The 10,150-nt window shown below is 33.3% G+C and overlaps 1 non-coding gene across 1 annotated transcript; it reads left to right on the top strand.

Annotated features, from left to right (window-relative positions):
* The first annotated feature begins 9,118 nt into the window (after positions 1-9,118).
* Positions 9,119-9,225, top strand: LOC121215012 (small nucleolar RNA R71). The gene has a single exon (XR_005910747.1). It is a non-coding gene; the product is annotated as a small nucleolar RNA R71 (small nucleolar RNA).
* The last annotated feature ends 925 nt before the right edge of the window (positions 9,226-10,150 follow it).

The following is a 10,150-nucleotide window of genomic DNA, read 5'->3' as shown; positions in this document are numbered from 1 at the left end:
AATTCCTCATTGAACATCACAGAGAAAAATACACTCATCACATTCTAAAAAAAAAATTTTTGGCAGTTATGTGTGCTCTGGAAAATGAAAAAAGTACTAAAACATGCATGCTAAACTAAATATCTAATGCAGTCTAGATGCAAAATACACCCTAAACCTAAGGGATGCATTGTCCTCAATGCATGTACATATATGAATCATGAATGCAATAACATATATATGTACAAATGAGATGTAATAAAGGGAGAAAATATTCCCGAGCTTGGAATTAAATGGTGGTACTTTAATTGCAGTGAGTGGTCTTTTGTGCACTCATCTTATAACACTTCATCCTTTTAAGTAAATTGAGTGGTACATTGTAACACCCCTAACCCGTATCTGTTGCCGAAATAGGGTTACGGAGCACAACTAGAAGCTTTTAACTAAAACATTCGATTAAAATCATTTATAAAAACATCATATTCCATTCAAATACATGCTATTTAGAACTTTACGGCAAAAGATAGAAAAATTCATACTACAGGGGTCACACAGCCATGTGGCCAGGCCGTGTGACTCACACGGCTGAGACACACGCCCATGTCTCAGGCCGTGCAAGCATTCAAAGTAGAGACACATGACCGTATCCCAGCCCATGTAACTCTCTAACTTGGTTCACATGGCCAAGCCACACGCCTGTGTGCTAGAACGTGTAACTCGCAAAATGCAACATATAAAAACCTACAGGGGACACACGATTGTGTCGTGTAGCCGTGTGTGTGTGTCACACACGGCTGAGACACACGCCCGTGTCTTATGCCGTGTGAATGAAAAATAGGCCATTTTCAAGTGATTTTCCTCATCCAAAACTTGGTCACTTATACAAGCCAAATGTACGTATTTTTATGCATCCAAATTTTACCTAGCACATGCATATTCATGCTAGATCATCATAGTATTTAATCATACAACCAATATGCCTAAAAAGGCACCTCAATCACAACAATCAAACTTGATTATACATTTGCTAAGTTTAGCCATAAATCAACCAACCATTGGAACTAATTCTATACCAACATTTACCACAATGTTCACATACCAATCATACTCAAATATACCAATTTGACCATTTAACAACTATCATCACTAAACCTTAGTAAACTTGGCCATATGCCAACCACATCCAAACTTACCAAATTAGACATTTATCTACTCAATACTCATTACCTAATTCCATATCAAACCATACCTCAATGACAACCTTTAAGCATATCAAAACAACATTTCATAGCATGCATTTAACTTACCATTCCATCATTCACCATTTAAGCACCAAAATACCAAAATGTCAATAATTATAACATCACATTTACATACCAACATAACAACCTATTCATTAATCAAAGTCTCAAATTTACAAGTCATATATATAATAACCATTTCATCAAACACAAAACCCCTATACATGCCATTATAACTATGAATCTAAATCATCAAAATCTATCAATATAGCCAATGGATAGTGAGATGGATCTTCAATTAGCTTCCAACCCGATTTGAGCTTCTGATAATCTGTAAAGTAAAAGAGAAACTACGTAAGAAATGAATGCTTAGTAAGCTCGTATAAACTTTAAGCATAATATTCCATTTCAATAATAAACTTTATAGAATAAACATAAATCTATGCCAATACTATAAGATTCATAAATCGATATGATCATCAACTCACAAATGAGTAAGTTTATTAATGTCGCATATTTATTGACCATTTATAACATGATAGGATTTAATGAGACACAAAATATATAATCATCAACCTTTTATAAGATTGTATATCTTTCTATTTACTTACTTTCCATTCCGTCCCCAATGCTTACCACAAGCCTAAACAACATTATTAACTCTCAATTTAGTGTATTTATCCATGAAATAGGTGTATTCATTTAAAGCATAAGCAATTACATACTTACCGTTCCATTCCCTTTTCTTACTCGTTTCATATGCATAGTACAAGCATAATCATAAACATCAATCATATCCACAAGCTTGGCATAAGCTCTAGCACATCAACAACACATGTTAGTTCATTTAAACATGATTCATATGAATTTGAATTGGATAAACATTATACTTGAGTATGATTCAATTGGATTTATCATCCATCACAACATAAAATGATTTTCCATGTATCGCCATTCCATTGAGTTTCATATGAACATGTCTTAGTTCTTATTGAACACTTACCATTTCATTTGTATACACATAACACCTAAACATAACATTAACCATAGCCACAAGCTAATGAGTAAACACCTAACTTAGCAATATCATTACATGGTAAGATATGGTACGTAACATAACACCACTTATATCATACATTTCATAAACATGAATATTCATTCTTTGATCATTGGTACATCATACATTTCCATATTTGTCGTAGTGAAGTCAATTAGAATCCTTACCAGAGCTCACACAAAGTATGTTAAACGATGGCTGTAACCGTCCCTTTTCATATTCGATGGTCGAAACCATCCCTTTTCATTAATCGATGGTCGTCACCATCCCTTGTCATAGTTGATGGTCGTCACCATCCGTTTTCATAATCGATAGCCGAAGCTATTCCTTTTTATATTCGAAAGTCGTCACCATCCTTTTCATGATCGATAGCTGAAGCTATCTCTTTTCATATTTGATAGCTGAAATTATTCCTTTTCATATTCGATAGCCGAAGCTATCCCTTTTCATATTCGATAATCCCCGATACGCCGTTTGATTTTTCTGTCGAGACATATTATGATATTATAAAATGATAGAATTTCAAACATAATTTATAATGCTATTTAAACTTACGAACTTACCTGGCTAAATTGCAGAAATGTCAAAGTATAGGGGCATTTTGGTAATTTGACATTATCCTTGATTTTCCACTCGATCTTGATCTAAATAAATAATTTTATTCAACCTATTAATTTAGACAGTAAAATAATGTATTTTATGAAATTTAGTCATTTTTGACATTTTTACAAAATTGCCCCTAAAGTTTTACTTTTATTCAATTTCGTCCCTAAGACTAAAACATGCAAATTAATCATTTTTACCCAAAATTGAGCCTATTTGAATACTTATGGCATCCAATACAATCCATTTATGCATCAATTTCACAACAAATCCTTGTATTTTTATTATTTTAACAATTTAGTCCATAATTGATAAATTCATCAAAAATCACTTCACAAAATACTTTTAAATATAAACTAATATTTCAAATTCATCATTTAACATAAAAAATTACTAGATTCATCAATGAAAACATTCAAAATCTTTAACAGTTTCAAAATCGAAGGTATGGGCTAGCTGGACCTAGTTGTAACGATCTCAAAACCATAAAAATAATTAAAAACGGGTGCAAAATGGACTTACTTGAACTAAACGAAACATGGATGAACCTCACTTCACCATAGCCATGGCTTTCGATTGAAACAAAGAAAGCTTAATGTTGAAGATGGCCACTTTTAAATTATTCTTACTTTATTAACCTTTTTACCTTTTTAATAATAAATTAACTTATAAAACATATAAATTTAAAATATTTTAAAGAATCCAACCATCCCACTATCTTAGGTATGGGTAAATTACTCATTAAGGCCATCCAACTATTATTATTTAAGAAATTAACACATTTAAACTAATAACGATTGACTTTTTCAAATTTTACAATTTAGTCCTTTTTGCTTAATTAACTATAGAAATTTTAAAATTTTTAACGAAACCTTAATACCACCTTAATGACACTTTATAAATATTTATAAAAATATTTATGACTTGATTTATAGAAACGAGGTCCCGATACCTCATTTTCTAAAACCACTTGACCTTAAAATCGCTTAAATAACATAAATTATCAATTCAAAAACCTTTTAAAAACCATGTTTGACTCGTAAATATTAAATAATAATATTTAAAAACTTACTCGTCAAATTTGGTGGCCCTGAAACTATTATTTTTGACACCACTGAATAAACGGGCTATTATATACATCTTCATCTTCATTATCAAATCTGGTGAGTTCGTTAATAATCCTATCGATCTCACAACCTTGTTCAGTCATAAGTTCAGTAGAAGGAGGTGGAATAGCCACAGTGTTGTCCACTAGTGGTGCAATTGAGGTTTTTGCTTCCTCTTCGTCCTCACAGCCAGTCTCAATGCTGACAGACTCTGTTTTCTCTAGTTCTTCTTCCGGTGCTTTGGGTGCATTCTCTTCATTGGCAGGATTTGTCTCAACGGGCTCTGCATCACCGACCCCTTCCCCTCCTATAGTTTATTAAACAAAGGAAATGAAATAACTAAGAGAAATTTAAATCGATAAAATGAAATAAAAAAATTTTAAGATGTTGAAGTTAAACATCTTGAAGTTTAATAGATTGTTTACCTCGCTCTACATGAGCACCCTAGTAGTGCTTCAAGCGTTGTTCCTTAAGTTTAAATGTGTCCCCCATTTTCATGTCCTTGACATCAATAACTCAATGTTGATATACATGAGCTACTAAGCATTGTTCATCAAAATTGAAAGGTCTATTTTGCACCAGGAAAGTGCATAAGGGTATCCGCTGCACATTTCAAAGCATAAAAAACATTAAAAGTAACATGTTGATCATTTACCCTCATGGTCAGTTCACCTTTATGTACGTCAATTAAAGTTCTACCTATAACAATAAAATGTCTTCCAAGAATAATTGGCACATTTTGATCAACTTCAAATTCTAAAATAAGGAAATCAGCAGGAAAGATAAATTTATCCACTCTTACTAGTATGTCCTCAATTTTACTTTTCGGATGGGCATAGGATTGATAAGCTAATTAAAAAGTCACCGTTGTAGGTTTTGTTTTCCTAATTCCCAACTTCTTGAAAATAGATATAGGCATTAGACTTATACTTGCTCCTAAATCACATAATGCTTTACCAACATAATGATTTCCAATTGAACAAGGGATAGTGAAACTCTCTGGATCCTTTAGCTTTGGAGGTAATTTATTCATCAACATTGCTGTACACCCTTCAGTGAGAGCAACAGCCTCAAATTCTCCCAATCTGCGGTTCTTGACAGTATATTCTTCATAAACTTCACGTAATTGGGCATTTGCTCCAAAGCTTCTACCAGCGATATGTTAATGTGGAGTTGCTTCAAAAAATCCAAAAATCTTTTAAACTGAATATCCTGTTTAGAATTGTGGAACCTTTGAGGAAAAGGTAGAGGTGATCGTCCTTCAGGTTGCTGATATTGTTTTGCTATGACATTTTTGTTAGCAGCTTGATCTGGTTCTACAGCGGCATTCTTCTACTTACCCTTTTCAAGTGCAATATGTTTTTCAAATGGCTCTGGAATCTTTACATGGTTGTGATTCGAGTTACCCTTTCCTACCGTGGCATCTTGAACAATGTCATTTAACTGAGTTCCACATTTGAGAGTGATCACTTTACAATTCTCTTTCCCTTTTGTTCTCCAATTCTCAATATCGCTTAGTAATGCTCCTTGTGGCCTTGAATTTAAAGCAATCGCTATTTGCCCCACTTGTTTCTCAAGAGCTCATAAAGATGCAGCCTGACTCTGGATTACAACATCATTCTTGGCCATATATTCCTTTAATAAAGATTCAATAGAGTTAGAAGATGATACTTGACCTTGTTGAGCATTTTGCCTCGGCATAGGATGATTATAACCAGACGGTGAATTGTGGATATTCCACTTGCAATATTGTGTGAACTCCCCACACCTTGATTATTCCAACTAAAATTTGGATGCTGGTTCCACCCTAAATTGTAAGTGTTGGAATAAGGGTTATTATTCCGATTAAAACTACCTATGTAGTACGCAGACGTTGGGTGTAAGATCCCAAAAATCGGGGGTTAGTAGAATTGGGTTTGGAAATTGAGAGAGAGTGGTCATGCCTTAATTTTTAAGATTGTCTATGCATTTTTAGGAAATAAATAAGGTATTGGTTTGTTGCTTAAGTGCTAGTGAAACATTTATTGAAACCTAAGTTCAAATCCTTTCTCTCTCACTATTTTTATTATTTTGCAAATTTTGCCTTAAACCCTAGTATGCGACATGCCTTGTTTTTAAAATAAATATTGGAAAATTATTTTAAGAATGAGGAAAAAGCCTAATGGTTAAAAGAAATAAGAGAAAGCATGGAAATTAAATGAAGTCCTAAGTTCGAATCCTTTCCCTTGCAAAATAATTGAATTTTTGGAAAAAAAACCCCTTGTTTTTAATTTGTGTGCCACCCAAGTCTAGTTCTTTCAATTAGCTTGGGTAAGATCTCTTTTCTCTTCAATTTCTTGATTAATATTGTCAATCAAAAATTAAAATTTCTAGATCTAGAATTTGGTGGGTTTTAAATGATTTCAAATGTATTTTTCCAGATTTTAATGAAATCTCAAACCATTTTAAAATTCAGCCGCAATTTCGGCCATCGCGGGTGGTGGTGCGTGCACCTATGGGCAAGAAAAGGGGATGTTTTGTTTCTTGGTTCTTGCTTATATTTTTCCAGCCTTAATTTGAGTTCTTGAACCATCCTAATCAGCTTTTAAACCCATTTCAATTAGGGGAAAACATTCTTGAACAATTGGGCCATTCGAAACCCATAAATCGTGAAATTTAAGTCCAATTAAAGGTAACCAGCTTTTTATTTTGACATAGTTGTTGGGTAAAGGTTATGAATTGATTAAATGAAGGAATTTAATCATTAATTATCTACTGATTTTTTAGTATATTATTGAATTAGGTGCTGACCCAAATGCCCCAAATCATCTGTAAACGTGAACAACGATTGTACGTACGGTTCACATCGATACAGAATAAGGGATCTAACTAGTTTAGATTCATAAAATTGTTATAATTTCAACGATTGGTTTGAACACATAAGTGGGTGTTTGGGGCCTGGTTTAATGGTAAATTTATTGAATTTATACTGAATTTTGGTTTTGGTTCATTTAAGAAATTATTAAGGAAAATTGAAAGGTTCGCTAGTGTGCTGCGGTGAAGCGAAAAATAAGGTGTGGGTCCTGAAATCGTAAAATTGTTTGAAAATGTTAAATATCATGTTATATTTGATCAATTATCTTGATGAATGGATTGACTTAATAACCAAATTATTAATTTTGTGAGTGGCTGAACCAGGTATGTTTCTAGCCTTAAAATATTGACATGTTGGCAAATTTGCTAGTTTAACAGTATGAATGTTTGATTAAGTTTGTAATTGCATATTTGAGTTACGAGATATGAGAATTTTTGATTGAATGATATAATGTGTTGATATATTAAGCTTATGTTTGATTTAAACGTATAAGATCTTTGTTATATTATGTACTGAAAAGGGTGCTATTTATGCACAACGAAAATCCGTAAAGTATGTGAAATTGAATGATATTGATTGATACCAACACACTGGTAATTTGAAAGATTGGAACACTATTTCCATTTACTGAAAGTATGTGATTATTGAGGACATGCTGAGCATGTCAAATGAATGTGAAAATTATTGAGATATGATTATATATGAGGTTGTATGACATATTGCATATGCATTGGGTTGGGAGATTGTGGTTGACGGAGGAGTTTATGGAGTACCAGCGGCATATTAAGTCCGCATTATTCGTAGTCAGTGCATTGCACCTAGAGTACCTAGGGGAATGGTGATTCATTGCATATTTACTGGTAGCTTGTCTGCATTTTTACTGGTAGAAATTTTTGCATATTGTCACCGGTGGTTTTAACCACAACGGGCTTAAGCCCATAATGTTTTGGAGTTTAGATGACGGGTTCTGGGGATCTCGTGGTATGTAGCGGATGGTATGGGTAAGAACCTTTCTACACTTCATCATGCTTACGACATATTTGAATGTTATTCATTTATGCTACGTATTGTGTTGTGTTGTATTGAATGGTATCAAAATTAATGATTGTTACTCGAATGAATGATGATCCATGCTCATACACCATTTGACATCAATTTGATAATGGCTATGTAATGATATGAAAATCCTAAGATGGTTTTGTTTTCTTCTGTTAAAGCTAATATGTTTCATTGTATTCGATATTTATGTTTGTTTAAATAATTATTTGACTCACACTAAGCTTTTTATAAGCTCACCTGTAATAGTGTTTAACTTTTTAGGTAAACCTCGAAATTAGGATCGGATTCGACATTGGAAGAATCACCTTAGACCTCGGATAATTTTTCTATAAGTATTATTAAGTCTTTATTGATTTTGGTTTGTAATTTTTAATTTTTCTGGTCTACAGCTTGGTAACTTTTCTTTTGGGGGGTTTTGACATGCATGGATTACTCAAGCATAATAACCGAATAATGCATGATATTAGGCTTAAGCAAAATTTGATATTGTTTCCCAGTTTCCGCTGCATTTTGAAGGAACCGTTTTTGTAAAACAAATCGATAAGACAACCAAGTTTCCAAAATGACTCGAAAAATGGTTTTTCTGTTGCATGAGTTTAACATCGAGTTTTTTTTAAAGAAGAGCATTAAGAAAATGATTTTTCTAAAACAAAACTATCAATAATAAAATGAATCCTAGGTATACACGACCTAATGAATGAATGCTTTTAAGCTAACTCAAAGTACACCTACGGTTTTCTTTAAACTGAGTTTATTTAAAGTCTTCAAAAGTAACGTAAGTTAGTTTAGCCATTTCGGTGGCTAATGTAGCCTTCTCAATCTAGGCATAACGTCTAGGCCGGGTTTGGGAGGTTACATTGGGTTTGATGGACATTTGTCAAACATATGGTCTTCAACCTAATAAACACATGACAACTTGGTTGATTTGATATCATGGACTACAGTTGGATTTTTCATTGTTTTAATCATATTAGCTAGAGAAGATACTTGGGATGTCAACAAAGTGATTGCATCAAGCTCTATGGTACCAGCAGCTCTCTTACCCGACCCAACTCTTGTTGTCAAATATTGATAATCATTGTTGGAAACTTTTTCCAAAATCTCATATGCTTCATTTTAAGTTTTATCCAACAAAGTACCATTGGCGGACGCATCAACTACCTTCATTGTATGCGCATTCAGCCCATTATAGAATATTTCAATATGAGTCAAGTGTTGAAATCCATGGATCGAGAACTTCTGAATTAAGTCTTTAAATCTTTCCCATGCTTCATATAGTGTTTCATCCTCTAATTGCCAAAAAGATGTGATGTTATTTCTAAGCTTGGGATTAATATTTCAGGGATTATACTGTAGCAAAAATCTCTGGAAAAAATCATTCCATGATGCCATTGTTCCTGACAGTAAAGCATTTAGCCATGCTCTTGCTTGATCTCTTAAAGAATATGGAAACAATTTAAGTCGAAAAGCGTCTTTTGGAACACCTTGTTGTCTAAATGAGTCACAAACCTCTAGAAAAAGTCGTAAATGTAGAATTTGAGCTTCAATGGGTAATCCACTAAACTATCCTACTATTTGTAACATCTGAAACATTACCAGTTTCAGCTCAAACTGTTGAAATTGTATTTGTTGTTTGACTATCATTGGATTCAAATCATCCAAAATTGGCACAACATGCTCTGAGATTGGTCTATCTCGGTCATCTATCACTCTACGAACATGAGTATTAGCGTCTTAAGCATTCAGATTATCATTGAGACCAGGACCATTCCCGTTCCTAGCCATTTTCAACAGTTCTTTTCTCCTTCTTCGCAAAGTTATCTCAATCTCTAGGTCAAAATGATACTCTTTGTTAGTAGGAATGCCTCTTTTCATGCACTTATGACAAACTTGTGGAAATTAAATTAAACTAAGTTAAATAAAACTAAATAAATTAAGTAAAATAACCAAACCAAATTACACCAAATTACCGATCCCCAGCAGCGACACCAAAGACTTGCCGCGTATGAATATGATATGCGAATTGTGCAAGTATACACATCGGATCAAGCAATAAAGTGACGAGTGAGTATCGTTCCTACGAGGATCAGATTGAGGCACAAAAGTGGTCAAGTGATTATAATGAAATACAATTAATGATTTGGTAATGCTATGGTAAGTATGCAGTGACAATTAAAAGGAATAATGATATATGCAATATGTGGAATTAATGAATACTTGGAAATGCTATGGTAAAACGAGAGTAAAAATG

The sequence above is a fragment of the Gossypium hirsutum genome, chromosome D02, assembly GCF_007990345.1.
Source record: "Gossypium hirsutum isolate 1008001.06 chromosome D02, Gossypium_hirsutum_v2.1, whole genome shotgun sequence".
Classification (NCBI taxonomy): Eukaryota; Viridiplantae; Streptophyta; class Magnoliopsida; order Malvales; family Malvaceae; genus Gossypium; species Gossypium hirsutum.
This window is presented reverse-complemented; position numbering and strand designations above follow the sequence as displayed.